Consider the following 27,832-nt stretch of genomic DNA (forward strand, 5'->3'; position numbering starts at 1 on the left):
TTTGATTCCTTGAAAATGCCCGCAAGGGGAAGGGTCCATTATTTGATGGAGTTAGGGACTAAGGCAAAAGTCTGATGTTGCCCAGTGGGTTGAATCAAATGTAAAGCAAGCAGCTGCAGTCAAATCGAAATCTCTAAAGCATTGTGTCTGGGACAGGTTTCTATCACTCCCTTTCTTGTTTTACCCCTCCCCACACTGAGAAAGACCTGTCTTTTTCCTCTCCTTATTTTAGAGTAGTATTTAGTGATTATATATATTCCAGAGTAGCAGACAGAAGTGAAGAGTAGGCAGGCACTGGCAAGCTGCCCACAGTCTTCTGGTTTGATTCATGTTCCTGTACTCTGACCTGGAAATCCTAGTGCTTATTCCCCTTTCACAGGAGAAGAGAAGCAATAAGATAGGGAAGAAAATGTCAAAACTAATTCTACCCAAATTAAATCTATGGGAAGACTTTCACTGTACTGTCCTTGTGTTTTCCTCCCTAGACCTATGTCAAATTGATTACGCTTATGGGGAAAAATTATTATTTTGAATGTGTAAAATCCAGATCATGGTGAAGAATTTAAGGTGGGGAAACAGAACAAATTCCTATTTAAACCAGTACAGAATACATCAGACAACAACAACCAAGATGGTCATAAGCCAGATATATGCAAATACCACTCTTTTTTTTGAGTGGTCTTGCAGTATTTTGTTGGGGTTTTTTGTTTGTTTTTTTCCCACGAAGACCCAGCTCCTGGAATCAAGAAATTACATACCAGTCTTCCCTGTCAATGAGAAGACAGTTTCTGAAATGTGTAGAAAAGTCTGGAGAATTGAATCCAAAAGGCCATTCAGGAGGTAAAAGGAATCTAGAACAATCTCTTTGTTTCTGGGATCTGATTTATGACTTTCATACACTTTGAATGGTCCATAGTCATATAAAGAAATGAAGTTGGAGTTCCTCCTCTCCTTTAAAAATTTGGCTCATAAATCAGTATGAAGGAGCGAAACTGCCATGTTCTAGGTTTTTCCTGTAGAAGTTTTAAGCTAACGTGTTCAGCACTTTCCAGAAGTTTTAAGCTAACGTGTTCAGCACTTTCCAGAAATCATTCCTACATGCAGATAGGGCATACAAAACTCCTTCTTTCTATTTCTATGCACATTGAGTTCAAACTCACAGCTGAGAATCTACAAACACCAAAGCTTAGTCACTATTAATGTATTTTAATTACATTGCCAGCTCTAAGGCAAAGATAACGTAATACTAACAACTACAACAACTAGCATTGGAAATCATGTGGCCAAACATCCATGCATTATCAAGGAAAGTGTCATAAAAATTAAGATTTACAACATTCTCACAAAGACAATAGCATTAGGAGGTAATAATTTAGACTGGTTCACCATGAAATTTCATGGGACTAAACAAAAAGCTTAACTTGAAAACAATGTCAGTGCTGCTTTTCTGTAAGAAGTCCTTTGTTTCCTCACCCTGTATGAACTACTACATATGGCAGAACCTCCCCATCTCTGACAGGATTCCTGCCTTCAGTACTGCTTCAGCCCATGAATCCATTGTGTCCCATCTCTCTCCATGTCTCTGGGCTGTACCAGGCCTTAATCTTATATTCTTGCACCCACATTCATAGTGGTTCTCTTCTCTCTAACCAAAAATCCAATATAGGGTCCAAGGGATGCATATTAATGACTAAAAAGAAACAAATACAACCTTCCCTTCTCAAAAGAACCAAACAATTATGCTTGTGCTAGTCATGAAGAAAGAGGAAATTACAGACAGCCACAGGGCACAGAGTGCTTGAATCACCCCAGCTGTTCTCTAATTCAAAGATGAAAGTTTTAAAATCTTTCCCTTTTTAGAACAGTGGCAAAAATGATGGCATGCAGCCATGGGCTGAGAATTGCTGCCCCACCCCACAGATGAAAAGCAGGAACATTTACCTCCAGTTTCCTTCTTCATAAGACTAACTTTCGTGGGGAAGGGAGGGAATTTAAAATTAAAGTTCCCTGAGGTTGCCTCAGGTATCCTTTGGTAGGCAAAGACGACCAGAACTTGCTCCATCTACTAATGCTAATGTGAAGCTGGGGAGCAGGTATAGGGCTGCTCACAGTGTGAACTATTGGGATGACCTGATATATTGGCATGGGAGCAATTCTTGTTTCTCCTGTTTCTCATCTTTACATTGAAGTCTGACATTTAAACCGCAGCCACTTCTGGCTACATCCTGCGAGTAATTTTGTACAATAGGAGCGCATTAGTAGATCAAAGCATACACCAAATGAACCCCTGAAGTTTTGCTTTCGACTAGATTTAGCCCGGTTCCATGGACTGAGCATCCCTGCTGTATATTTGGTTCAGGAGTATCCATGAGACCAATCATTGTTTTGAATCTTTATATCCCAGCTGGGGGGTTGTGGTCCTCCTAAAGCAGGTCTCCAAATCAAACCACTAATTCAGGTAAAACCTCTTTCAGAGGAAAAGAAATCATTGATGCAAGGTCTCAGGCAAGTGGTATTCTGATAAAGATTGATTATAATACCTACAGCCATTGCAATGAATATCAGCAGCTCTGTATCTTCTAACATGTAACTATCCTTAATTTACTTACGTCCCCCAGAAACCTTTTGCTAAACACAGAAAAGCCTCAGATTACATACAATGGGAAGATGGATGACTTGTGGTAAGCCTATTCTGAACATATCCCTTTCCTGAACACACCATATCCTTTCCATGAACAGAAAGAAACAGAACTATCTAAAAAAGTATTTGGTTATGTTCCCTTGCTATGCATAGGATATGAGGACTCCAAAACATTACAGTCTAAGCTGTGGTTCTATCAGATTTAGGAATCTATATTGCATCGAGTGTGGATGTGACACACTAAGCTGGCAAAAAAGCAGTGAATATCCATTGTAAGGATAACAAGATATAGAGGTAAAGCAGATCTGTAGTTCTTCTTCCGTTAATTCTGGTGGATCAAGCTTTCTCTGCTTATAGCATAACTGATCTGATCAGAATTTTCCCTGGGCTTCCAATGCAGCAGTGCCCACCTGAATCCTACCAAAGTCAGTGCCTTTAGTCCCCAAATACAATGAATAACTGCCCCGTGACAATATGAAGAGCTGAACTATACAGATTCTTAGAAAGGTACCAAAGACCAAACCCCATCTTGTGACCCACTCAAAGCAAAGGTGCCAGGTCCATGAAAAACTGGTACAGCTTAGACCGAGTCTTCACTTGCTTTGCTTCCTCAGCAACTCGTTTGCTGGTTTTTGGACAAATGTGCGTATTTATATTGCTCAAGACATTACTGAGGGACCACAAGCTAAAATCCTTCCTTGGCAAAATCTCCTTTTGAGGTTTGTAATAGGTTGTCTATGTGAAGAGCAGATTTAGACGCATTAGCTTTTTTCACCATAAGAATACAAAGAATTACAACCTATAGTAAAAAAAAAAAAAAGATTATAATGTGATACCTGCCCCTAAGAGCATCCACCACCAGCTACACAGCATAACGTGCATAGATCACACTATCTGAGTGATCCTTCAGGATTTTGTACTACTTAACAGTCTCCCTCCACCAGCAGCTCTCAAACCACTGAAGAGCAATGGCCTGGTTTTAACACTGGCTTTGCTTAACTGTCTGTACTTATCAGACATCCCCCACTTGGATGAAATGAGATGAGATCCTAGATAACAGCCTTTCAGGACAACTCCTTTCCACTCACCCTTGTTTGCTGCCTACAGATCTGCCCTCAGCAAAGATCTTTTCAGTATTTCTCCAGTCCAACCAAATCAGACACTCTGAGTTCAATGCTCTCTTTTTATCCTTCCACACGGGGAAATGGGGAAGAAGAGCTGAGGGGGTAAAGGAATACTTTCTTCTGTTGTGCACATTTTAAATGGGAGGGAAGAGGGGATGTTCTGCTACTCTATGTAATTTTTTTTTAAATCCCTCCATAAATATCTGCTATTTCCCACAACTAATTTAAGAGCCTCTTTTTCACCTATAAGAAACTCCCACCTACTGTAATCTGTTATTTCTGGTGCATCCTAGTATTCCGCACAAAATACTCCTCAGGCCTGAATTCCATTTCTTCATTGCCACTACCCACTGGTACACAAAAAAAGCATCCCTTTTCTTCAGGGCAGACATCCACTGCTACACCTGTTTTTTCCTAAGAAGATCCCAAACATATTTCTTCCATCTATCCTTCAATTGCTGATTAACAACTACCTACTCCCACTGCTGTATATCAGCCTATGTATCCCTTGCATGTTGTACATCAGGATGAGACTGTATATTCCTCCAGGCAGGTATCTGCTTAACCTACGTGTTCTAAAAAAACGTAGATTGGGTCAGACTGATTTTTTTCAGCTGAGAGGGAATCAGGCAGAAGGAAAGAAAGAAAATAACCATAAGATAAGGGGAAAAAAATAAAACAAAGAACAGTGTAATGAAGGGAATAAAGGAGAAATGAAAAGGATTGCTGAAGAGTGGGAATAGAGCGCGAGCTAATATATTTGATGAAAATGCAACATTAGCAAGCACAGTGTGATTTGACAAGTGTGAACAAGCCCACACCAATGTTAAAAAGCACTACATCTGGCAATGTGTCAATGTTTAAGCAGCACTTTCCTTCTCCTTCCCATGCTGGGATTCTGCATCCTTGATATTCCCTCAGATCCACTTCTAAGCTGCTTAGGTCTACAGGAATGTAGAGGTGGATTGGACTGAGAACAGATATAAATTGGTAGTAATTACAGTTACTATCATTCTCTCCCTCCCCAGGTTACCTCGTTACAAAAGAAAAGATCAGCAAAACATTGCAAAATGCTGATATACACCCAAACACAGGGAATTGTTTAAAACAGAAATGTTGGGGTTAACCATATGGCGTTTAACCTACCTATCCCCTTGTGTATATTACTTTTACTCTAGCAAATATATTGCAATGAGATCACTTGTCTTTTGGAATACAGCAACAGTTCTGGGGCACTAAATTCAGCAGCTGCAGAATCTTAACTAGAGCAGGATACATATGTGAAAGGAATTTTTAAAATTTCCTCTAACAACTTTCTTCAGGAACTCATGTTGATATTTTTCTTAAGGAAATCTAAGCTGTCCCCCTGTTACTATGATAAACTCTGTATATAGACATGCATGCAGATTTGATCGCAAGACTTATCAGTACATGTTATCAGTATGCACATACACACACCAGACACACTTCCTGTTTTTATGGACATAAAACTCCTGGATTTGCTACATGTTAACAGTTGTTTTCAGCTAGGGTTTGAACATTCCTCTACATTTTAACTATGCTCAAACACAACATTTTGTTCTTATTTTACCTATGGGTCCATTGGTGGGTATCCATCATTCTGACAGGACAGCAGGTCTCACCCTCATATGTCAGTACAAATTAGAGAGCTCTATAATTAATAACATAAACTACCAAATCTTTCATGCCCTTTGATTTTTGAGCTATTATTGAAGCAAAATATGAATTCTCAATACTTCATTCCACATGAATTACATTCAGTATTGTACATTGTCAATTTAAAACAACCAAAATCACACAATACAAACTTCCTGTTACTTATCAAGCTTTTGCTCCTGTAAAGCTCGTATGAGCAGATTGTTGTTACTTCTCATATGTTAAAGCATTTGGAAACTATCAGTCATTTGGAGGGGGGAGACAAGAAAGGAAAATCCCAAGATTTTGCATGTAGGGAGAAATTCAGCCCCTGATTAACAGGTGCAACTGCTGTTGTTTTTGCCAGATTTATTCTTGCTTCTAGCAGGACAGAGCTGAAAAATCATGGGCCTAATAAAACAGATTTATCATCTAGATAAAAATAGTTTCTTTATACTCTGCACTCTGTGTCCTGTGCTGCTAAGGAACTCTTCAAAATTCTTTTGTTTTTGACAATAAATGGTTCCCATGGCAACACCATCTGATGTCACAGAAACAACGTGTGTGAGGTCATAAATCCTTCAGAGGAAAAAATAAAATAACAAAGGAGGCCCAAAACTTTACATATCTGTTATCTGAGGTTAATATTGGCCTCTGTTCTGTAAGACTTAGTAAGACTTAAGTTTCACTCTCTCTCCTTTCCACCCCCCCCCCCCAAATATTTTATTAAAAAAAAAAGTGGAAAGATTTGTCCCAGGAATTTCCTGTTGGCTGCTGTCCAGAAAACAGAATACCAGCAATAATGTGAACAATGCAAGTTCCTCCTAGGCCTGCTTCAAGCAAGCTTCCAAGTCCTTCTATAACTTGGCTGAAATACGACAGTACTTTGGAGAGGTTACTGGGCTCTGTAGCCAGAGGTTTGTCCAGAAACATTTCAGTTTCTCTCCTGCTCCTTCCCCCTTCTCTAAGCTCCAAGTTACAGGAATCCAACAGCACATGTTATTGAAATAAACATCCTACTACTACACAGTGAGGAATCCTTTAAACAGCTTGCTTTGCAAGGGAAAAATACAAGCTTGCATCTGCTATATGATGAAATGTAGGACATTGCCAATGTAGGTGAGTAGATGAGATGAGGTTGTCAACCAATTATTAAGTCAGTGGTCAGTTCCAGGCATTTCAAAGGGAAGAGCCAAAAAAACCTGCAGAAAGCAAGGTAGTTGTGAAATAATCTGCTTACTGTTTTTTTCCTGACCAGTGGTCAGCACGCCCTTCAAAAGCGGTATGCTAGCAACCCTGTGTACACACACGCACACACATACATACATGCATACACATACTGGATTTTTCCTTTTCTACACCTTGGCAGAACCTAGCCGTTTTCCTCCTGTAACTATTGTCTTTTACTCATTCTACCCTAAGAATCAGGCATCTGTTAAGTGGTTTGTAGAGTTTAAATAAGGAATTAGCCAGCTCATCAAGAATCTGCCATACTAGCCAGAGAGAAACATCAACAGACTTTCAGGTCATGTGAAGATTTTAAGAACTGAATTTTTAATATGCTCTGTATTTTAATGTATATTTAAGAGTATAGATGTGTTTTTCACAGCTTCCATCCAAGGATCTTAAAATATTGTTAAATGGGTTTCTAGTTTAGATTTTGCTTTTTGATGAGGTAATGCAAAGGACATTCTACAATGAGAGATATATTCAAGCTCCCAAGTATGGCATAGCAGCAAAAATAAACAAACAATACCTTCTTGTCAAGTCCAAAGATTCAAAACTTTAGAGTCAGAAAATTGAAAAGATATTTGCTTAAATTAGAGACTACATTAAAAAGAATACATTTTAAAATTATTTTTCCCCAGCCTTAACAGCGCACTGGGTTGCTAGTTCAAGCTTTTCCCCCCAGTTGAGAAAACCAGAAGTGTGCCCTTTATGTAATGAAATAGATTTCACATATTTGCATTACTTCAGGAGCTGGAACTTTTCGAAAACATGACAACTATCTTGAGACTCAATAAAATCATGAGAGTTGGCAGCACTGTGTTTAGGACAGGAAGTAATGAATGGTAATGCTTTCACTCAAAACTCCAGGGATAGGTAGAATACAATTACTAAAATATGAATTTACACCAGGCTGTGCTTAAATGCGCTCTCTGGAAAAAAAAAAAAAAAAAGTCTCTTATGACCAGAAGGGGCAAAAGTTACCAGGTGTGTAATACATCGTTATCAATGACTGCCCTGTACTTCACTGTCTCCCGAAACTATGCTGAAGCTACAGGTCAGAACTGGCTTCAGGAACACTTTCTACTCTACCTTGGCTTTCTGCAATGTTTGGCATTCATCTGTGAAAATACTGACTCAGAGCAGGGTAGCTTAGGAGATAACAGGATCACAGCACAAATACTGTGGCTTTTATACTACTGGGATGTAATATAGTAACACAAAGTATTTCAATCAACTGCAAATAGTGGCTAGTCCAGACACAACCCCTCACCAACCATCTATTTAGTAAGTGGAAGTGGAATTAACTATACTATAGCATTATGCCTACAGGTACAGATTACTTTTCCATAACAACTAAACATAGGCAGAAGGTGAAAATGGATGGTGGTGAAGCGCTTGGATGTGTGTTTCAGAATGCTTTGTGGAGTGGAATTTCAGGCAGGGCTTTTACCATTCTTTGTATGTTGGCAGAAGAGGGTAATTACCAGTGATGACCTAAGAGTGCTATATATACTTATACCACATACGTGGTCATGGAAACCACCACAAAAACTGCTGTATTTTCAAAATCATGATATAAATTTCAAACTATTATATAAAGTGGCTTTATACTTCACTGCTAGGGCGCACTAGCCTCTTTCTATACCATTCACAGCATAGTTACTATAGTAACTAATGCATTGCAAAAGAGAGGAAGACACTAAAAAGAAGCTAAAAAAAACCCAAAACAACCAACCCTTAAAAAAATGATAAAGACCAAAGAATGGAAATGTCTTTATGAAAACCAAAAAACACAATGTGGAGAATGCAGGCACAGTTTTATGGCCATTTGTTTGGAATTACCAGCACCACTTCACTCAGGATGTTGTCACTTAAATTCATGTAAATTGTTTAGCCAAACAGTTGTGGCACCTAGCACTGCAGTAGCTGGGCATACGTAGACTTCATGAAACAAAGATTTTATTCCCTTCATGAACATGCAGAACTGCATACAGTAGTTCTCCATCCTCCAATTAATACTGCAAAGCTTTAAATTCCATGACAATTTCTATAGCTTGTATCAAATAGAATGATCATCTCTGGGAGGAGAGATCAGTTTCTGAAATCCGTTAAGAGTCTAAAATTTCACATTTTCAAGTTTCACGTGCAAAGTAACCATCTTTGGCTTTACCAGAGAAGTGTGGGAGTGACAGATCAACTCACAAAGTAATAGAAACTGTTACAAAATATTACATACCAAAGAGAAGAAACCTCAACAGAACATAAGGCTCTCTAAAGTCAGGGATTAAAAAAGTTTTATGCATCACTTTACCTGTGTGTATATGCATATTCATACATGCAGAGCCTGATTTTCCATTATCTACCACATGCAAATCTTCATGTAAAATTGTTATGTCAGCACCGTATTCACTTCCATTGCCATTCTACAGCTACACAATACAAACTAGCTGTGGGACAGTAAAACTAGATACAAAAATAGAAATTCAAGAGCTTCAACTAATTCAACATTCCGTTGCTTAAGGATATTCCTGATAAAGCCTATAGCTCGCTCTCTGCGTCAGCAGTTCTCCTTCCTCAACCTTCTTTGATATTGTCTTCTTAATAGAAGAGCTATCATCTAGTATTTTTTGGTCGAAACATTATTCCATTCTCTGGTGTCTCCACAACACTGTCAAGAGAAACCACTCTCCCATCATATACTGGATAGTCATTTAAAGGATGCTTTCTGCAACTGACATTTCCCAAACACTTTTTTAGAGAATGTGAAAAGCAGTAAAAATGGTTTCTGCTAAATCTCTCGGAATTGGATAGGTTTAGCCATTAGCCATTCAAAGGCTCTGGCAGCTGGTCAAAAGTCACATGTCAACCACAACAAGCTAACCCGTTTGGCTCAAAAGCAGACATGGAAAACTGCCATCACAATCAGTTAAATAATAAAAATGTAACAAACCATTTGGAAATTTTCTAAGACCTTCTTTCATTTTGCAAATATTTTGCAAACCTCAAAAAACAATCAAAGTTCAAAAAGAAAGGTTTTGCCATCAGTTGTTTTGGTTGGCTGCAACAAATGGGGCGACGCTAAAGCTCAGCTCCAGCATACTTCAGGTATCAAAACCTCACATCTCACTCACCATTGAACTAATGGCTACATAAATAAACCTTGAACAATCGGTGAGGGAAGAATTGCATAGAAACTTAACTCATATCCCCTTGTTTCCTCCTTATCTAGAATCTCAGTGGTAGATTTCAGAATTTTAGAAAGAAAGACGGAAAGAAATTGAATTTCCTAATCAGCCAAACTAAATCATATAAAAAGCATCTAACAAAAAGCTCTAAGCTTTTCCCAGTGAACCTGAATTGACAAGTTCACCTGTATTTCTCATTCCTTTTGATTCTTCTCTTTCCCTCAACACACAGAAAAGATAGCACATACTCTTCAGACAGTCTAATATTTTTTTAATCAAAAGGAAATTAAAGAAGAGGCAATGATGTACATTCCTTCTGGGGAAAGTAGAAGCCTCATTCCTATCCTGTCTTAAAATAGCCTGATTGAACTACAATATTTGCATTACAATTCTGGGTCAGCTGCACCCTGGGATTATGCATGCAGATCAGAGGGCTGTTTAGTTTTTATTTTCAGCCTTGTAGATTTTTCACGTTATATCCATTCTGCTGCACATTCCTCCTGATGTTATATATCGATGCAGTCTGCAACTATTGGAGAGATTTACTCCCTGGATATTTGGAGTAGGAAACAAGGCCTATGGCAGTTTTATTCACTGGAAGTGGAAATCTTTGCTGCAGAGTATCAGGTGTCAAAGTAGACAAAAGAGTCTTTGATTCTTTTCATTGATTCAGATTCTGATATTCTCTACTTTTGTATCAAATCATAGCATTCTTCACTACAGTACTCTGGATTTTACCTGGAGTATATAAAACAAGGACGGAGTAATGCTTATAAGGTGTCATCTGGTAAAAAGTCTTCCCTACAACTGAACTACAGCTGAACAAATGTCTACTACAGCTCAGCAGAAGATTCAAATTAATTTCACTTTTGTCACATATTGTATGTCAAATTCTTGAACGTATATTTATCAGACTAATTTGCAAACTTAATTCACTGCATAATTCTTGATCTGCTGACAGGTCTTGGTGGACAGTTCATATGTACAATTCAGGCTGAGCCACTTAGCTACATAGATCAGGTGTTTTTACATTTCTCTTCCGGCAGCAGTGACTAAGTAATGCACAGATCTTGCAAAGGCCCATCTAGAGCGAGCTGCATTTGATACTCATCTCACTTTACCAGTTTGTGTGTAAGCAGCAGAGCACTTGTTGATCACAAAGGGGAATTTCAAGTATTAATTAAAGCTATTTAAAATCATTTGCTGAAAAGCACTGCAAGAATATCAAGTATTATTATCTGCCATGTACTGAAACAGTGAACAAATCCATACAATTACAAAAATTAGAGACTGAAGAGACTATCTAGTCCCTAACCCTGATCAGTGCAGCAATAAATGTATTCTAAGAATGTTATTCAGTCTTAGTCAGTGACTGCACTTCTATCACATTTCTTAGAAATGTGCTCCTCTGTACGCTGACTCATAGTCAAGAACAAATTTCATCATCTTATTTTACCTTGAGAAATTACACTCCTTTGTATCATCTTTAATGGTTTTTCCCCAGAGTTCTTCCTTAGGGTTTTATGCTGCATGTTCTGGGTTTTATTTTGCAACCTCACAGCATTTGTGACTTTCTGAAACATTTTAGATTACCAGACCATTTCTCTCTCACATTTCTCTTCCAAGCTGTACATAAAAACCTCTTTCGATTTGCCTCTATGAATCAAACCTCCAGATATTTCATCCTTTGATTTGATGCTGATATGAATTTCCCCTACTTCATAAAAATCTTTCTTACACTAGAACTTATATAGAGACTACAATGCATGCATTTTAGGGAGGAAATCACTGGACAGGATCTGACTGGAGCGAATGAAAAGAATACAATGTTTTCCAGAAGAAGTTAATGTTCCTGACTCTGTACTACCGAAAAAGATGTTTTATTTTCATTAGATATTTTATCCTTACCACATCGCTATAATTTCAAAGAGAACCTGCTGGTGTACTCATCTTCCTTTTTTGAAAAGTGAAAACACTAGGATTTATTTTGATAGCAGAAATCTTTCTATTTAAATGGTCTAGACAGGGCCAAGCAGTTGAGGAACTGCAAATACTTTCATGATTGATTAATAATACATGTGCATGTCCTATTATTTTTGTTATTCCTTTATTATAATTACTGATACACTGCTACATAGGAACCTCACTCTGATTTCTATACTAGTGTGATCTGTGTCATCCAGAGGGGAAAAAAAGGGCCACTACTCCAGTTTCATGTCTGTAACAACATGAAATGAAATTGAATATGAAATTCTGATTAAGAAGCCAGAAGATGACATACATTCCAACATAACATACACCAAATTGATTAAAAGCTGGCTGATAGGCCTTAAAATATAACAATTCGAAAAAAACTCCCCTGTCACCCTGCTTGACATGAGTCTTTACTTTGAGTGTCTTCTGGATATATAATATATATTCTACAAGAACAAAAAAGATTGGTTTGGTTCTTTAAAGCTACCTATATATGTACACAAACCAACTCTCTTTTCCACTTCCCCTTTCCCTTTCTCTCTGTCTCTCTCACTCTCGCAGACACAGCTGAGACCTGAGATGGAAAAGCCACAGTTACCTCCTCAGCAGAAAACAGTAACAGCATTTCATGTATATTAATGAAGATGCATTAAACATCTTTCACTGTGACTGAGCAAAACAGTGTTTGAAACCCTTAAGTTATTGAGAGAGGGAGGGAGGAAGAGAGAGAGAAATGTTATAGAAATAAACACAGTCTGAAAAAGCCAAGGGCAACACACAGATTTTTCACTTCCTTCACGCTAGCATCTGTAATGGAGAGAACATATCAGAAGTCTCATCAGGTTCTATGTGGTGACTATGAATACGATACTCTTGAGTACTTTTTTATGGTTTAATTTTGTTTAATGTTATTGTTGCTAATATCCACTTAGAAGCATGGAATTAAAATGTTTTTTGTTACTACTATCATATTTTTCTGTTTGGCAGACTGATTATTTAGTCTTCGTTTCTAATGGGACTTGAAAGGAATACGATGTGCAATTTTTTTTGTGCATAAGGCTTTACCTCAGTGTCTCAGTTCAGCATCGCCTGAGGTGGTTCAGTAGTTAACTTTCACTCCCTCTGCTGGCTCTCAGACATCAGAGCAGAAGATATTATTTTGTTTAGGTCCTACAAAAACAAAATGTGTATAAAAATAACGGTAGCATTTAAAGGAAATTCCTGACACATTAAAACAGTTCTGGATACACTGTGTTTATGCATTTTGCAAGTTTGAACATTTTAGTCTCCCTCAGCCTTCCAAGTCCCTCTTCAGGGGTTCTAACCAGCCATGTAGACAGCCAAAGTCTAGCAGCCCAACAGAGTCAATGCTTTAATGTTTTCACTGCCAGACTCAAATTAGATGTCATAGTGAGAATCCTACACCATCAGACTTTTACAAGAAAAAGAGTACATTTGACATAGCTATCAGCTAGGACTATGAAGATCCTTTGGAGAATATCAGCAACAGTTACAATTTAAGAGAGGTAAGTATAAAGACAGATCATGAGCAAACCTATAGTGTGTAGAAGGAGGAGACCAATTAATCCCCTGAATAGCAAGGGGAGCTTAAATTGAAAGATACAGTCATGCAGGCCTACAAAAAAATGTTGCCAACAGCAAACATGATTCCTGGTGATAATACAACCCTCTTAGCCCATCATTCAAGGCTCTTTTTTCTGTAGTAATTGTGGAATTAGTGCATATAAACACAAGGATACTCTCAACCATTTTGCAGTATTATGCAAGAACAACCTCACTATCTTCATCTAAAATACAAAGTTCTTTTTCAACCTTACAGCTGGCCCTCCTGCTCTTCCATCATCACAGTTGACATAGCTGACAAGTTTATCTATCTTAACTGTACTCTCCCTAGCTCAGCAATAATTGCTGACAAGTATCTCTCTCTGCTTTCAAAACAAGCTGAACACTGGGTTTTCTGCAAAATCATGTCTGGAGCGATCAAAGGATCCTGTACTCACCCTGAATCTGTTTTAGAAGAGTCTGGTTTTATTTGTGCAATTCTTCATGATCCTCCATAGAACTACCATCTCCAACAGTGAGACCAATTCCTCCAGGACTGCGTGCGCAGGAGTGTGGGAATCTGCTGACGTGACTACGGAAGAAGCACTGACCTTCCATCTCACAGTAGGTCCCCTTGTATTGAAACCTTCCTAATACTGTGAAGACACAAATAGCCCTCCTCAGAGTTTGTCAGGTCAGTACCAGCAACACCAAAATAAAAGATTTTGGATCAAGAGATCTGAAAATAAACCTGTTACAGTGTTCTCTCAGTATCTATGGCAAAACGTACAGACAACCTGGTGAATAAAAGAAAAGAGAAAGCTCAAAAAGAATCCATTAACACCTTCTCATCACTTAAAACTCACATCTGTTCCTCCTAGGTGGTCTGTTTCCAAATGGCAGTATGCAGAGATGGTAAAAGTAAAAATTGTTATGTCACATTGAAAGAGCGTTCACTGCCAGCTACAACAATCAATAATAACAGAAAAGCTTCCAGTAGCTACAAAACCTGAGTGCCATAAAGAGATGTCTAGAGACAAAGGTTATGATAATGACAAATAGACCTAATACATTCTGTTCAGAACAAGGCAAAAATCCAGGCCTGACACATGTATGTTTTTAAGGATGGCATGAAGCATTACTGAAAGACTGCAGAGATATAAAATGAAAAATAAATTCTTTTAAAATCAATTTTTTTTTTCAGCTCCTTAACAGATACCATCAGAAGCCAGCTTTCCTCAGGATTTCTGATGCTTTCCTAGGGAAGTCTAGAAAATATTTTGGCCTTGAAGAAAACAAACGTAATTTGACTACAGCTTTAGAGGAGAGACATGCATGCAGTAAGAATATGGTTTAGGAACGTTACTAACTTCCCTAATATTAATGTCGCCTGGCAGGTCAGTATCCACTGACTGCAGTGGCTGCTCCTACAAGGTGACCTTCTGCTCTTGTGACGTGGAAGTAACACAATCTCTGCAAAAGTGCACAGCACAGCTGAGAAAGTCATTAGAGAGACAGAACTGCAACTACCAAAAACTGAGGAGCTTTTCCTTTAATATATTAAATAAAGCTCCCTTGAGGCAAAAAAATACTAAACTACCTCCCAGATGAACCAAATGTCACATGGGACTCTACAGGTATCTAAATAGGTAGAAAGAGTCTATCATTTTTATGGGCCAAACATAAACCCAGAGGTCATACATTCTTCAGACCCTAGGGTCTATGACAGTGACAACCATGCATTAAGAAATAAATTGCATCTAAAAGGAAGTACAATTAAGTCCACCACTGTTTTATGTATTAATTTCACTCAACAAGTGCTGTGTAGAGTGCAACTTGAACTACCTGGCATACACTGGCAATCTAACACATTCGAATGGATGGTGCTTCACCTAAGACTACTGCCAGATTCCCATGTACTGGCATAAACATTGAGAAAGACTTGCTCAGCATTTACCTTGGCTTCATAGGATCCATACAGAAGCATGTGCCAATATGGGAACAGGCCAAATGTGTAATCTGAGTGGTTTAGAAACAGACCTTTCTAAATTTCAGTCATCTTAATCTCATTGACTCGTGCTTTGGATTCCAGGTTGGAGCGAGAACTCTCTGTGTCTAAATGGACAGATGCACAAGAATACGAAAGATCCACAAGAATAAACTTTCCTGGCCTTCTCCCACTGTCTATGGTACAGGATAGAAATGAGGCAGAACAAATTATGTACCACAAGCCCAGGACTTTGCCCAAAGGTATAATCTAATATAAAATCATGGAATTGTAGTCTGGAAGAGCCTTGTCACCTAGTCCTTCTCCCTGCTCTGCAGCAAGATCAATTTGTACTTACAAATTCTTCTAAAATCCTTCAACTTTCCTAAGAAATCTATTTCAGTGCTTTATTACCATTATCATTAGAAAAGGTTTCCTAAAATCTCATCTGAGGCTTCCTTGCCCAACCATAGACTGTTTTTTCTTGTTCTACCCACCATGAATTGAAGAAATGGACCCCCTCCCTCTCTACATCAGCCTTTTATGTACTCAAAGACTAATAACAAGTCCCTTTTACAGTTGGAAAAAGAATTATATTTCTGTTTTTCCTTCAGAAAAAGGACCAACACTATTTGCAGAGGCTCACTCAAGTTACTGAGTAATCTCCACTAGTAGCCTGAACATTCGGGTATATTCTCCTTGTCTCACCCTAGAGCACACTCCATCAGTTCAAGACCGTGAAGATCTCTACAAATCTTACTTGTCAAACCAAATCCCATGCAGGATGCAGGAGGCCTTACTGGGAAAGAAGAAGGAATTGACACCTCTTCGGCCTGAGAAGTAAATTCACCACTATACTTCGCCAAGTTTGATTTCAGTGGTGCCAAAGCTGTTTATGGTATTGCAACTTTGATCCCTACTGTTCAGCTGTTCCCTCAGCTGCCTGACAAAGTGTAAGTTAGTTGGAAACTTTGTGGTGTCTGGGATGTAGGCTTTATATTCTCCAGAATTCTGTAGTTTGCTGGAAACAAATTGGGCATTTATGAACTGACAGATCCTGCCTCCTCTCTTTGATGGAAAAGGTCATACACCACACACACACCAAGGATCACAGTCCTTGTGAAGACCCAGGAGGCCAGTCTCAGGTCTACGTTACTGTACAGCGTAAAGTCCACAGAGAAGATAAAACGTGGACAGCTGAGAAATACTTTCTCAGTTCCAAGCTCCATTTATTCAGTCATCCCAATCACTGCATATTGCAGCTTCATTCTAGCAGAACTGACTCTAATGAGGAAGAGATTTCAGATAATAATTCTGCTTTTTCAATAGTGCATTTGTGCTGAAAAGAAGTTAGAAATGCTCAATGTAAGGATTTTTTCTGATGTAGGTACGAAATGTAACTGGAACGTTCAATAATACCGTAGGCCCCACAAACCAGAAATGAGAAACAGGACTGCAGGGATTGACAGTAGGTCTGGCCCATAACTTCAGCTGAAAAGACATGCAAATTTGTGAGGACCAAATCAGTGTGTCTCCAGGAAAAGTCCAAATCCACACTTTCAGGCTAGCCACTCTGTTCTAGTACTTTGATGGTTTTAATCAAAACTCTTAATGTGAATTCTTCTAAACCTCAGAATTATTGAAACAGACACCTAATTTTTTCAGATCCACACCAGAGTAACAAAGAGTTAACATTAAAAGGTTTAAGGGTTTAACTAAGTAATCAGGAGGACATCGGTATTCCCTACCTGAGAGAAGATTTAAGGCAGGGATTACCTCCTTCAATCTGCTCAAAATAAAATAAAAATAACAGTAATCTTGATGAAATAAAAAAAGCCTTGTTTCTCCACAGGGATCCTTGAACAGCAGAGCATTTGAGTGCAATGGAAGGGAAGCCAGCACTTGGCTTGTAGTGCATTAGTGCTCTATCACCTCCACTGCCAAAGTGAACCATTACTTACTAAAAGTGCTCTCTAGACGGGCCCCTTCTGGGACCACGTACCCATCACTTTCTGAAGGGTAGTTTGGAAGATTCTTCCCTTTTTGTTGGACAGTCCCCTGGGTTTCCAAACCTCATGCATTATGGATAGGATCTTAATGGAGACTGGCTGCCTAAGCACTGCTTGCTGAGCCTCTCAGCTCAAGACAGCCATTGCTGCTCTGCACTTTCCGCTTCTCTTTCCATTTTGTGTATGCCAATTAGACTCAAATTTGATTTCTGTTCTATCTGTATGAACCCCATTAAAACCCAATTCTGCTTATTACCAACAGCTTTCTTTAAATGAAACTACTTTCTCTCTAAGGTTTCTCCAATTTTCAGAGGCAAATCAATCTGCAATTACCTGACATGTTGCCAGCCCATGCCACGCAGACTGGTCCCCCCACTTTATAATGAGAGAGCGCCTTCAGCTCACTGTCACCTCCTTGGTGCTTTGCAGCCTGCCACTGTGTTGTCCATCTTTGCCTTGCCTGATCAAAAATGACAATTCTGGTACATAAATGTCCTCAAATTACGTCTCTCTACTGTAACACAATACCAGAATATTCTCTGTGGTATTGGCCACACAGGCATTAGATTTAATAGCTAGTGGTCTCTGCAAATGCACCAGTGATTTAACTTTAGACAGAAAAGAAACTTGCTTATAAAATATTTGTCAGTATCAATAGGCAATTCATATCCAATAACTTCTTAATGAAGAGTCTCCCAGATTATAATGAAGCTTTGTAGCTACGTCCTAATCTTTAGCTAAGAAACTTGGGATATTTTATGAAGGTTATGGAACCTCACTGTTGTTACAGATATAGAGGAATGTGAATGGGTTCATGTCTTCTCTTACAGAAAAGAAAGGGGCAAAAGAGAAATATTTTTCTTCCAGAACACAAATAATGTCAGTTTTCTATGACTCCTTGGAAAAAGAGAAGAAATAGCTTCAAGAGGATGCAGTGAGGCTCTCTTCTTCACATCTTTTCCCGGTGATGATTACAGCTGTTAAAAACAGAAAGCTGCTGTTTTGAAAATTATGTCAGTGTAGCTTGATAATAGACAACAAAATTGTCTACCCTCCATGAACAGAGAGGATCTACTCCTTTCTCCTTGCTGGTTAGCCATCCCTGTTATTTACTACAAGTGGATATGAAAACTCTTTCCATTAAAAGGTGGTACACTTTTACAAACAATTGGAAACAGAAGGTACTTCAGATTTGGAGGACACTCTACAATGACAGAACTATCTTTGAAATCAGGCAGTTTGAAGAATACTTGAACTCTATCTAGTACATGGATGCTGAGGTTGTCTCAAAAGACAATGAGGACTGATGCAGACATGAACATTTCTCTCCCCCAAGAGGCTCTGTTGGGGAAAGGCTGATTCCCTGTTGAAGCTGGAGGAACCAGAGCCCTATTGAAGCTGCAGGAACCAAAGGCTTCATACAATGATCTCAGATGGAAGTGGTTTTGCTGACATGTTACCTGCTGATGGGTATATTTTAGTTGTAGTATTCTCGGCACAGTAACGTATGTGCAAAAAAGCATAATGTGATGTCGTCCTTCTCCTCACGAGTTCTCACCTGAAGGTTTGTACATGGAGGCATTTCCCTTTTAATCATCTCCATATAAGGCCAGCAGTAGAAATATTTCAGGCTGTTACACAGAAATGATACCCAGCCTTTCCTGAGCTGCTCTGGTTTTATTGTCTCGAACCTATCCACAAAGAAGGAACAGAGTCAGACTAAAATTACTAAGAAGCCACAACATAGATATAGGAAGTAATTAAAACTTATTTTGTAGTTAGAAATAATGAACTCTTTGGAGCAAGAATATGTCTGGCTATTTTAAGGATTGCAGCAGGCCTTTGTTGAGTTATATAAATGAGTAGCACATATAAATAACAGCTAACAATAAATATAATGGTATTTTATAAAGTACGCGTATAAAATGGTAGCATGATAAACTGTAAAAACAGACAATAAATCATATTTCTCATTCAACCCTGGCCACCGCACCTGTGTTCTGTACACTAACGCTCCTCTCCAAGGATTTATCCTATTCCAAAGTCTAGGAACAGCTTGAAAAAGAGTTGCTACTTAAAATATAGAACGGGAAAAACTGCCAGAAGACTGTTTTCCTTCCCTTTCTCTTCTTCTAGTTACACAGGTCCAAAGTGCAAGATGGATAGTAGTCACTCTTGCATTAATGTTAAGTTTAAAGGCCTATTGCTTTAATCCTCAAGGGCTGGACACGGATGCTGTAAAGCAGCTGGCTCACTGGTGACAAGTCCAGGGAAAGGCCTAATTCCTGAGAAAGGAGAAACAAAGCAATCACAAAGCACTTCCTTTTAGCCACTAGTTCTAGCTAAACAAAACTTCCTGCTCACGTAATGATTGAGAAACTCAGGGTTGCTGCTTTTTCCACCTATGAACAACAAAATTTGGTTTTAACTGTGGCTGCAGCCTCTGGGCACCAGTGAAGTTCAACTGAGTTCAAAAGAGAGCAGGAAGCCATATTTACTTTGGGGAAATCCTGAGTAAAAATAACATGCTTGTGTGCTCTGTAACACATTCACAGTGAGCTCAACACATCTGGGATGTGTAAGATCTCTTCTGTAGCTTGCTTGCAGCAGTACCCACTGTTCTGACCAGGTTGCTGGACTGCTTGAAATCCAGGCAAATGGGCAAAATCCTCAAATACCATCCAAATAATATACTTTTGGAGGGGAAAAAAAAGACATAGACAAGATGACACACACATATGGTTGTCTTAAGATAGGGAGGTAACACTCTAGTTACTTCTTAGCTTAGGCAAGGTCAAATACAGGAGTCCAATTTTCCTTAGAGTAACAGAATTTTTCTTTCTTATTTCCCTCCACCGGCCACCACCGTTTCCTTCTTAAAGCTTTCAGCACTTAAAGACCTTATATCCTCAAGGATATGTATGACATAGACTTACTGCTGTAATAATATAACTCCCTGGGTCAATGTTTTTACATTGGAATAAGCATATCCATATGGTAAGATATGCTGGGATAGCTGGAGCATTGGAATTGCACCTCTGTGGGTAGGTAGGTCAGCAGAAGTTTCTATGTGGACGTGGCCAGGAATATTGGCTCCATCACCCAGCCTAACAAAATCACCGGTAACTCACTCTTCTCTCTAGATCCTGTATGAAAGGCAGTCTTTCACTGTTAACTTCTTTTTAAGTTGTGCTCTTAAGGAGCACAATGTCCTCCTGGTCTACACCCACGATCACCAACAACACAGAGTCAATCAATTTCTAATGAACTCTAAAATACTGCTTTCCAGGTCCAATGAATTTTTAGATAACATCCTTGTGATCAAACACAAAGACACTTTTGAGAGCATATAAATGAAGAATCTTCTTAACATGTCTGTGTATTATTATGCCCTGGCACCATGGGTGGGTGACATTGGAATTAAGAGGTTGACAGAAGAAAAGAGTTGGATAGAACAGTACGCAATGGCTTGGGAAGTTCTGCAGGCACAAAAGGCAAACAGTAATGTCAAGCAGATGGCTAAAAACAGGAACTAAAACAGAAAGAGAAAAAGAAGAAGTTGCTTGAACAACACACACACACACACATTTACAAGGTCTCATTGGCAAACCAGGACAATGAGTCTCTTGTACAAGGGAAATAAATTATACAACATGAAGCCATATCACTCTGCACACAAAGCTGAATTAAATGAATTGACTGATTAATAAATCAGACATCAAGAGCTACTAAAAACTGTCCAGGAACTCTTACCGCTGTATCCTTCATATGTACATGTAAATGACATGCTATTTTTTAAAGTGGTCAGAATCATATCTTATCACATGTGAACATCGTAAGCCCTTTATAGCAAAGAGCCAGAGCAGATTCTTTTTTTAGCCTAAATGTTAAGAGCCTTTGCTTTTAGAACAGGACAGTTTGAATTCTATCTCCAGTTAACCACAAAGCCCCAAGTGACTATAAAATGCAGTAGTGACATCTGTACGCTTTCAGAGGCCACAGATTGTTTCCATATTCTAATTACTACATCTCATTACAATGAAGAAAAATCACTTATTTTTTTGAGTCACAGATGTAAAAGGAAGATCTTGTGGTTAAAGTAAAGGATTCACAGAATCCAGAGGCCTAGACTTTTTCTCCTTCCAACTATACTGCAGACTTTCAGTGCAATAACACTCATTTTCTTCTACTGGGTCTTGGAAGACCTAACAAATCTGTGTTCATAAAGCATTTTGAGGTCCTAATTTAAATGCCTCATACTTCACATTAAATACCTTCCAAGCAGAATTTTTATTATCACAGATTAGAAAGTTTGAAAAGAGGAAACACTAAATTTATTCTGTACGGCTGATATTTTGTGTTAACTTTATTTTTAGAACACTAGACAATTAGGGGATACTATACAGTATTTGAATTTCCCAAAATGTAATCCTTGATTAAATCATGGTTATACAAAAAAAGTCTGTCAAGATAGCGTCCAATTCATGTAGTTCTGCTAACCTTCCAGCCATCCTAAGGCATCCAAAAAGCAAGTAAATTACAAATGTTGGTTCAGCCAGAAAAGAAATGCTGCTGGTATGATCAACCACACCACGATGGTTTTCAACCCAGTGCCACATACTACTAAGGTAATTGTGTTTAAATTTAACCCAGCAATAAACTGGGTGCTTGATATTAGCAGGAATTTGCGATTCTTCACCAACATTTATAGACTGCAGCATCTTCTCTGGAAACACTGAGTTTCATGCGAATACTTAAGCAACAGCTGGCATGATAAGGCGTGCATACTTGTGTCCAAAAATATGCACTCTGGGTGCGGTAGGAGGAACAAGGTCAAGGGACATGTGCCTTCAAGCCTAGGTACTAGCTGGAAAGTACTCTCATGGTGCAGGAGTACTCACCCGGTGAGACTCAGCGGGGCAGCGCTCTTTTATAAGGGCTTTCCACACCACAAGGACTTTCGAAAGACGGACTGCCAAAGAAGTTAATGAGATTTACCTAGGTAGAGGTTTTTAAAGGCACAAAAAATAGCTGGGTATGAATCTTCCGCTAAACCTCTAGAGCCAAAATACCCAAAATGCTATGAAAAAAGCCCTCTTGTGACTTTTTGGTGAGACATAAGCAAATTAATTCAGAGGACACTCTGTACAGACTCCTCTTAAACCCGTCCCATATAACAAAGGAGTTCTGCAGATCCGCAGTAGCTCCTGCTACCCACCATCTGGAAATGTAGGTATTTCCCTATTCCAAAAATTCAGACTCACTGTGTCTTGGTGGGGGATCTCTGAAGTGTGAGTCACCCTAACTGAGCTGCCACTTTTGGCCTAAGTAGCTTGCCTAACTTGTTTTTGTTAGCAACAGATGCAAAATCAGAACTCTGGGGTTTCAGTCCCTGTGCAATCTACAGTTATCCATTCTCAAATTGAGCTTGCATTGCCATTTTGCAATACACAGTTAGCTGCAAAAATGAATGACATTATAGTGGTGACACCTGATCTTTGCAACCTGAACTCTCCAGTATAAACAAAAAGCAGAAATGAATCCTCTGTCTCCTGAGCATTAGTAGTTCCTGAAAAGAGCAAACGCAGAATTGCTTTACTTATGGTCAAAAATGAATACTGTGAGGAAGTGACTGGAGGGCATTTTAGATTTCATGTTAAAGAAACAAAGCACAAATTGACTTTTTATAAAGGTCAAATGAAAAATTTGATATCTTAAGGCTGCAGAGAACTTCTACTCTGTGTTCATTTCTGTTTACATTTAAAAAAAAGAGGAGAAAAATATTGTCATGTCCAGCCTAACAGATGATCTGGCTTAGGACAAAGGAAAGAAAAAAGAGGAAAAGACCGTATTTGCAAGAAAGCCTGGAATTGCAAATAATACTGTTTATAGTCATGTTCCTCGAAGGAAGTTATTACATTGTTCTTTCACAAACCATTATGACAGTAACAAAATTTGTCCAGTTTGGTTTGTACATAACCTGAAGATTCCAGCATTTGCCACAGATTTGTGAATTACTTGGTTACGTGCTGAAAAAGGTATTTAAGACATATAATTCATTCTCTAGGCTAAAAATACATAATGTTACAAATAATACCCATACTGAAAATTATATTTTACATTACTTTCACATGGACTAAACTGTGTCCCATGTGAACTGACTAAAAAGCTTTGCAGCAATTAAAAAAAAAAAAAAATCCTGAATCTGATGTTTTAACCTGAACCATTTTTAATCATTATGCACACAGTGACTTTCATCCTACAGCGTGCTTTGTTCACACCACTGCTAGATTCATTGCTGTCTCAGTACACTGTGGTTCACCTCCTACATGTGAGATCAACATTAAGACCAAGGACACCACAGCCTCTGAAAAGGGAAGCAAGAGGGCAGTCCTGGGGAAAGAGCAGCAGCACTAATGAAAACAACAAAAATCTTCATGATCAGAAACACAAACAAAAAAAGCTTTTGCTGCTTCCTTCCCCACAGCCTCTTGGTCCTTTCCTCTCCCTGCCACAGATATTGCAAATTTTGTGTGTTCGCTCGGGAAGGAGGTTACTCCCTTTCCAGAGATCACAAGCGTATTTCACACAGGGCTGAACAAGCTCTTCAGAATAGAAGCCACTGCCCCCAAATGTTCATCTCCCTCCATCTGTACACAAGCCCTCCCTTCCAGCCCCCTTTAAATTTTCTAGTCAGGGAGATCAGGGTTGTTGGGTCTTTAATCGCCTCCTCACAGTTTCACATACAAACCTTGGCTTCAATATTTGGATACATTTCCTGCCTTTTTTTTTTTTAAATACTCTCTTGAAGCCAAGTTGCTGAGTGAATCGTAAAGGGAGAGAATTCCAAGAGCGTTAGCTTCTCTGCTGTTCCCAGGGCAGGTCTGGGCCAAAATAAACCCCTGCTGTGCCAGCAGCAGTTACTTACAGTCAAACACCAGGCATCACAGCACTCTGCAGCTTCCCAGTCCGAACCATCTCCCATTTCCCTTAATAGATAAAGCCTCCTCAGAGATTTCTCACTTGGGCTCCAAGTGCACCCCTTCCCATGTTTTCCTTGAGTCACAAAACAACCATCAGAAAAGAAAATGGTGAGAAGGTAAATATTCTGTCTTGGATCCAGAAAGTCTCTGCCCAGAACATATCCTGCTTCACTACAAAGCTTTTCCATTCCCACCCTCATTTCTGCTTCTTAAGAAAGGATTTGTTCCCAGTTTCAGAAACTAGTGGTTTACATTGAGCCTTCCCCTCCACCACTTCTGTTCACATAGAGAACTTGGATGCCTAAATCAAATTCCTGCTAAAGAATTCAAGGAACAAATGGCTGCTGCTTCACTGATCTCAGGATTTCAGTCAGTCAGGACCAAAATTTGACATCTGGGCAGAGAAGTCTCAGTAAGAGATATGTCACCAAAGTCAGTCACTACACAACAAGGATGGGATTACTTTTACCTTCTGGAAAGAAGCTTAATCTTAAAGCTTAAGCCACAGTAAGAAACCTGTTTCAACAGCTATTTGATAAAATTAAAAATTATTCCAACTTTAAAGATTTTGATATCATTTTCTCACAAATTTCACAATAATTTTAAGATTTTTCACCATGTTAACTTCATTTTTCAACCCAATTTAGGTCAATTTGCACCAGTTGCGTTCACACCCATTTTACATAAGCATTTATACCACAAATTCTGGTGACTATCATGTTTGCAGAAAGTGAATTTCAAATGTTTATGGGCAAAAGTCTGTAGGGGAAACATCTGAGGATTTGATCAAACAGCAAACACAAACAATACCATGACAATTACAGTTTGGGTGACTGACAAATAATGGCACAAAACTGTCCATAAGCAAGTCTGGGAGATCCAAAATTTCACAAATTCGGAAAAAAAAGAGTCTGATCATTCATACTGCGTTGACAACAAGTAAAACAAAGGAACTTGGGTATATTAAAGGGGCAAATCATTCCCATAGTTGCCTACTCATCTTCAGTACAGACGGTGGGGAAGCCCCACAGTCTAATTTGCATGAGGTATGCTTGTAAATATTCAGGAAAATACCACTGTCCAATCTATCCAGAGACACTATTTCCCCATATTTTTTTCCCCAAGCTGTCTTCACACTCCTCTCCGTGACCAATAATTTCCTCCCTGGGAAGGCTGGTCCAAGAAACAAAAGAGTTGAACTGCTCTAGACGCTGTCCCCCACCCTTAGGAAAGAACTATCACTTTGATTCTGAAACAGCATCACTGCAAACCACAGGCTTTTACAACATTAAGGAAAGCATTCTCCTTAGCATGATCATAATAACCTGATACTGGTTTTGACCATTCAGTTGTGCCTGAACAAGAAGGCAAGGCTGTTGAGTCCTCATTCTCTCACATATATACACATGTGCCCTTTTTTGTAATTGGTTCTGCTCTAATCACAGCTCCTCCTTTATGCTTTCCTCTTCTCTGTATTATTTCTTAGCACACCTAGCTCCAAATTCCAGCCACTGCAGCAAATCCTCCAGTTCTCAACGGCAGTAACAGTAAAAGGGACTTTTTTTAATTCAATAAAATTTCTAACAAGACACAGAAATGAATTAGTCTTTTCCATCCGTGTTTTTTTCTCATGGTTGCAGTCCCCTCTCACTTCCACCATGATCCTTTTTTCTATTACACCCTCTTCTCTATTTCTGTATGAATCTGACTCTTCTTTTTCCTCATTCATGTTCCAGCTCTCTCTCTCTCTCTCTGTCTCACAGTGGTGCTGGAACATGCAGCAGGAATATGATGGATGATCACCTGTCACAGCTTGTTTATTATAATTCAGACAATCAATTACACATCCCTAATGCTGGTTGTCCCGCTGGAAATTTACATGCTCGGCACAGACCAATGTGAAAATGGAATCTCATTTGCCAAATGTCTTTCCGTGGGTACAGCATGATGATTACAGTCTGGTTGTTTCAACAGTTGTGTATGTCTGACAATGTCATCACTTACCGCTTGCCACAGGTCACATTGCTCTAAGGCATTATTTATTGTGTTATGCAGGCTAAGGCTTTCAGAGGACAAAGATGTTGCTAAAGCCACTATGCTCAAGGCAGTCGGACAAGGTAGATCACACAGCAGGCACACAGTTTCAGCACCCATCACCTGCCTTTGTTTCCACTGGTGTGAATCCTTATACTCTCTCCACCTTCTTTTCTTTTATGGATGACTGCCTTGTATTAAAGGGCTGGTGAGCTCTTGCATTGACAGGCAGGGCTCTGGCAGGGGGAGATGCTGTTCATGCAGTTAAATAATCCCAGGACAGCTAGCAATTTAGTAAGAAGCAAAAGATTGCAGAAAAATGAGACGAGGGGGAAAGCAAAAAGGGCTTATAAGTGTTTAGCTAAAATGCTGCATAGTAGTAGGTGCTGAACCTGCTGGGAAAGGGTTAAGTGCATTTTACTGACTGAATGGTAGGGCTCATTCTTCCATTTACGTAGAAAGGAGGTGGGAGATCCTACAAAAAAGAGGATGTAGAGTATGGACTGAGCAGCCCATCCTGGGCTTCAGATCAAATACTGGATTTGAGCTGAAGTAGCCAGAACTTCAGGAAAAGGAGGGAAGACTTAAATTTCACATGTTAACTGTGTTTATGAGCAGGTTTAAGAACACACAAGTTTCTGTAAATGAAGGTTTTAGAAATCCTGTATGCTGGATGCTTCAACAACACACCTTGCAATACAGAAACACAAACGCATGCAAACATATATAAGATGTAAAGGAAATTTCCTCTTCCTTCACAGGGGAGAAAGGCAGGGAAAGGAAGATACCTTCCCTGACTAGGAGCCAAGTTTCCAACACGTTCTTATTAATTGGAGAGAAGAACACAGGAATAGTCCCATTAAATCATCCTGCTGACTTAGGTTTGCCATTCTCTCACACACGAGTCAGCTGTTTCCCTCCGCCTCTTACTGCTCAACTCAGACAGATTGGTTTGGCTTTTATACCTAAATTGCCTAAACTCTAAAGCACCCACAAACCAGTCATTCCTGGAAGACTCAGGTGGAAGATGAAAAGTAAACTTGCTAGACTGATTTTTCTAAATGCCAATCGCAGTTTTGGAGGTGGCTGAACTTTTTCAATACAGTAGTTAATCTGTCAGATTAACTACTTAGTTAAAATTATATTTAAGTTTCAACATCTACATGGTTAATTCTAAATATCTGTGAGCACAAAAATATTAGCATAATCTACAGAAAAGCCATGACATTTATGACATATAAAGTAAAAACCTAGATTAAATAACAAGTTTCTACTCCTTCAATAAACAGGACTAACCTTAAAGAGGGTTGGCCTGTTGTTCAGAATAGTTATCTTACCAAGGTGGAGAACAAGCAGTGAGTCTTCTCAGGAAGTGCAATGGTGTAGTACTGATGACACTTTTTAAGATCTTATGAGCCACCTACCAGTGTTTTCTCAGCCCTGTAT

At 39.0% G+C, this 27,832-nt stretch overlaps 1 long non-coding RNA gene across 1 annotated transcript in view; it reads right to left on the bottom strand.

Annotated features, from left to right (window-relative positions):
• The window catches only part of LOC142604310 (uncharacterized), a 51,735-nt gene extending 37,791 nt beyond the window's left edge, over positions 1 to 13,944 (bottom strand). The window contains exons 1-2 of the long non-coding RNA XR_012838183.1: positions 13,832 to 13,944; positions 12,876 to 12,980 (exon numbers count right to left, since the gene is read on the bottom strand). This is a non-coding gene — a long non-coding RNA (uncharacterized LOC142604310). The remainder of the gene's footprint in view (positions 1 to 12,875; positions 12,981 to 13,831) is intronic.
• Between the last annotated feature and the right edge of the window lie 13,888 nt (positions 13,945 to 27,832).

Source organism: Balearica regulorum, chromosome 17, assembly GCF_011004875.1.
Source record: "Balearica regulorum gibbericeps isolate bBalReg1 chromosome 17, bBalReg1.pri, whole genome shotgun sequence".
Classification (NCBI taxonomy): Eukaryota; Metazoa; Chordata; class Aves; order Gruiformes; family Gruidae; genus Balearica; species Balearica regulorum.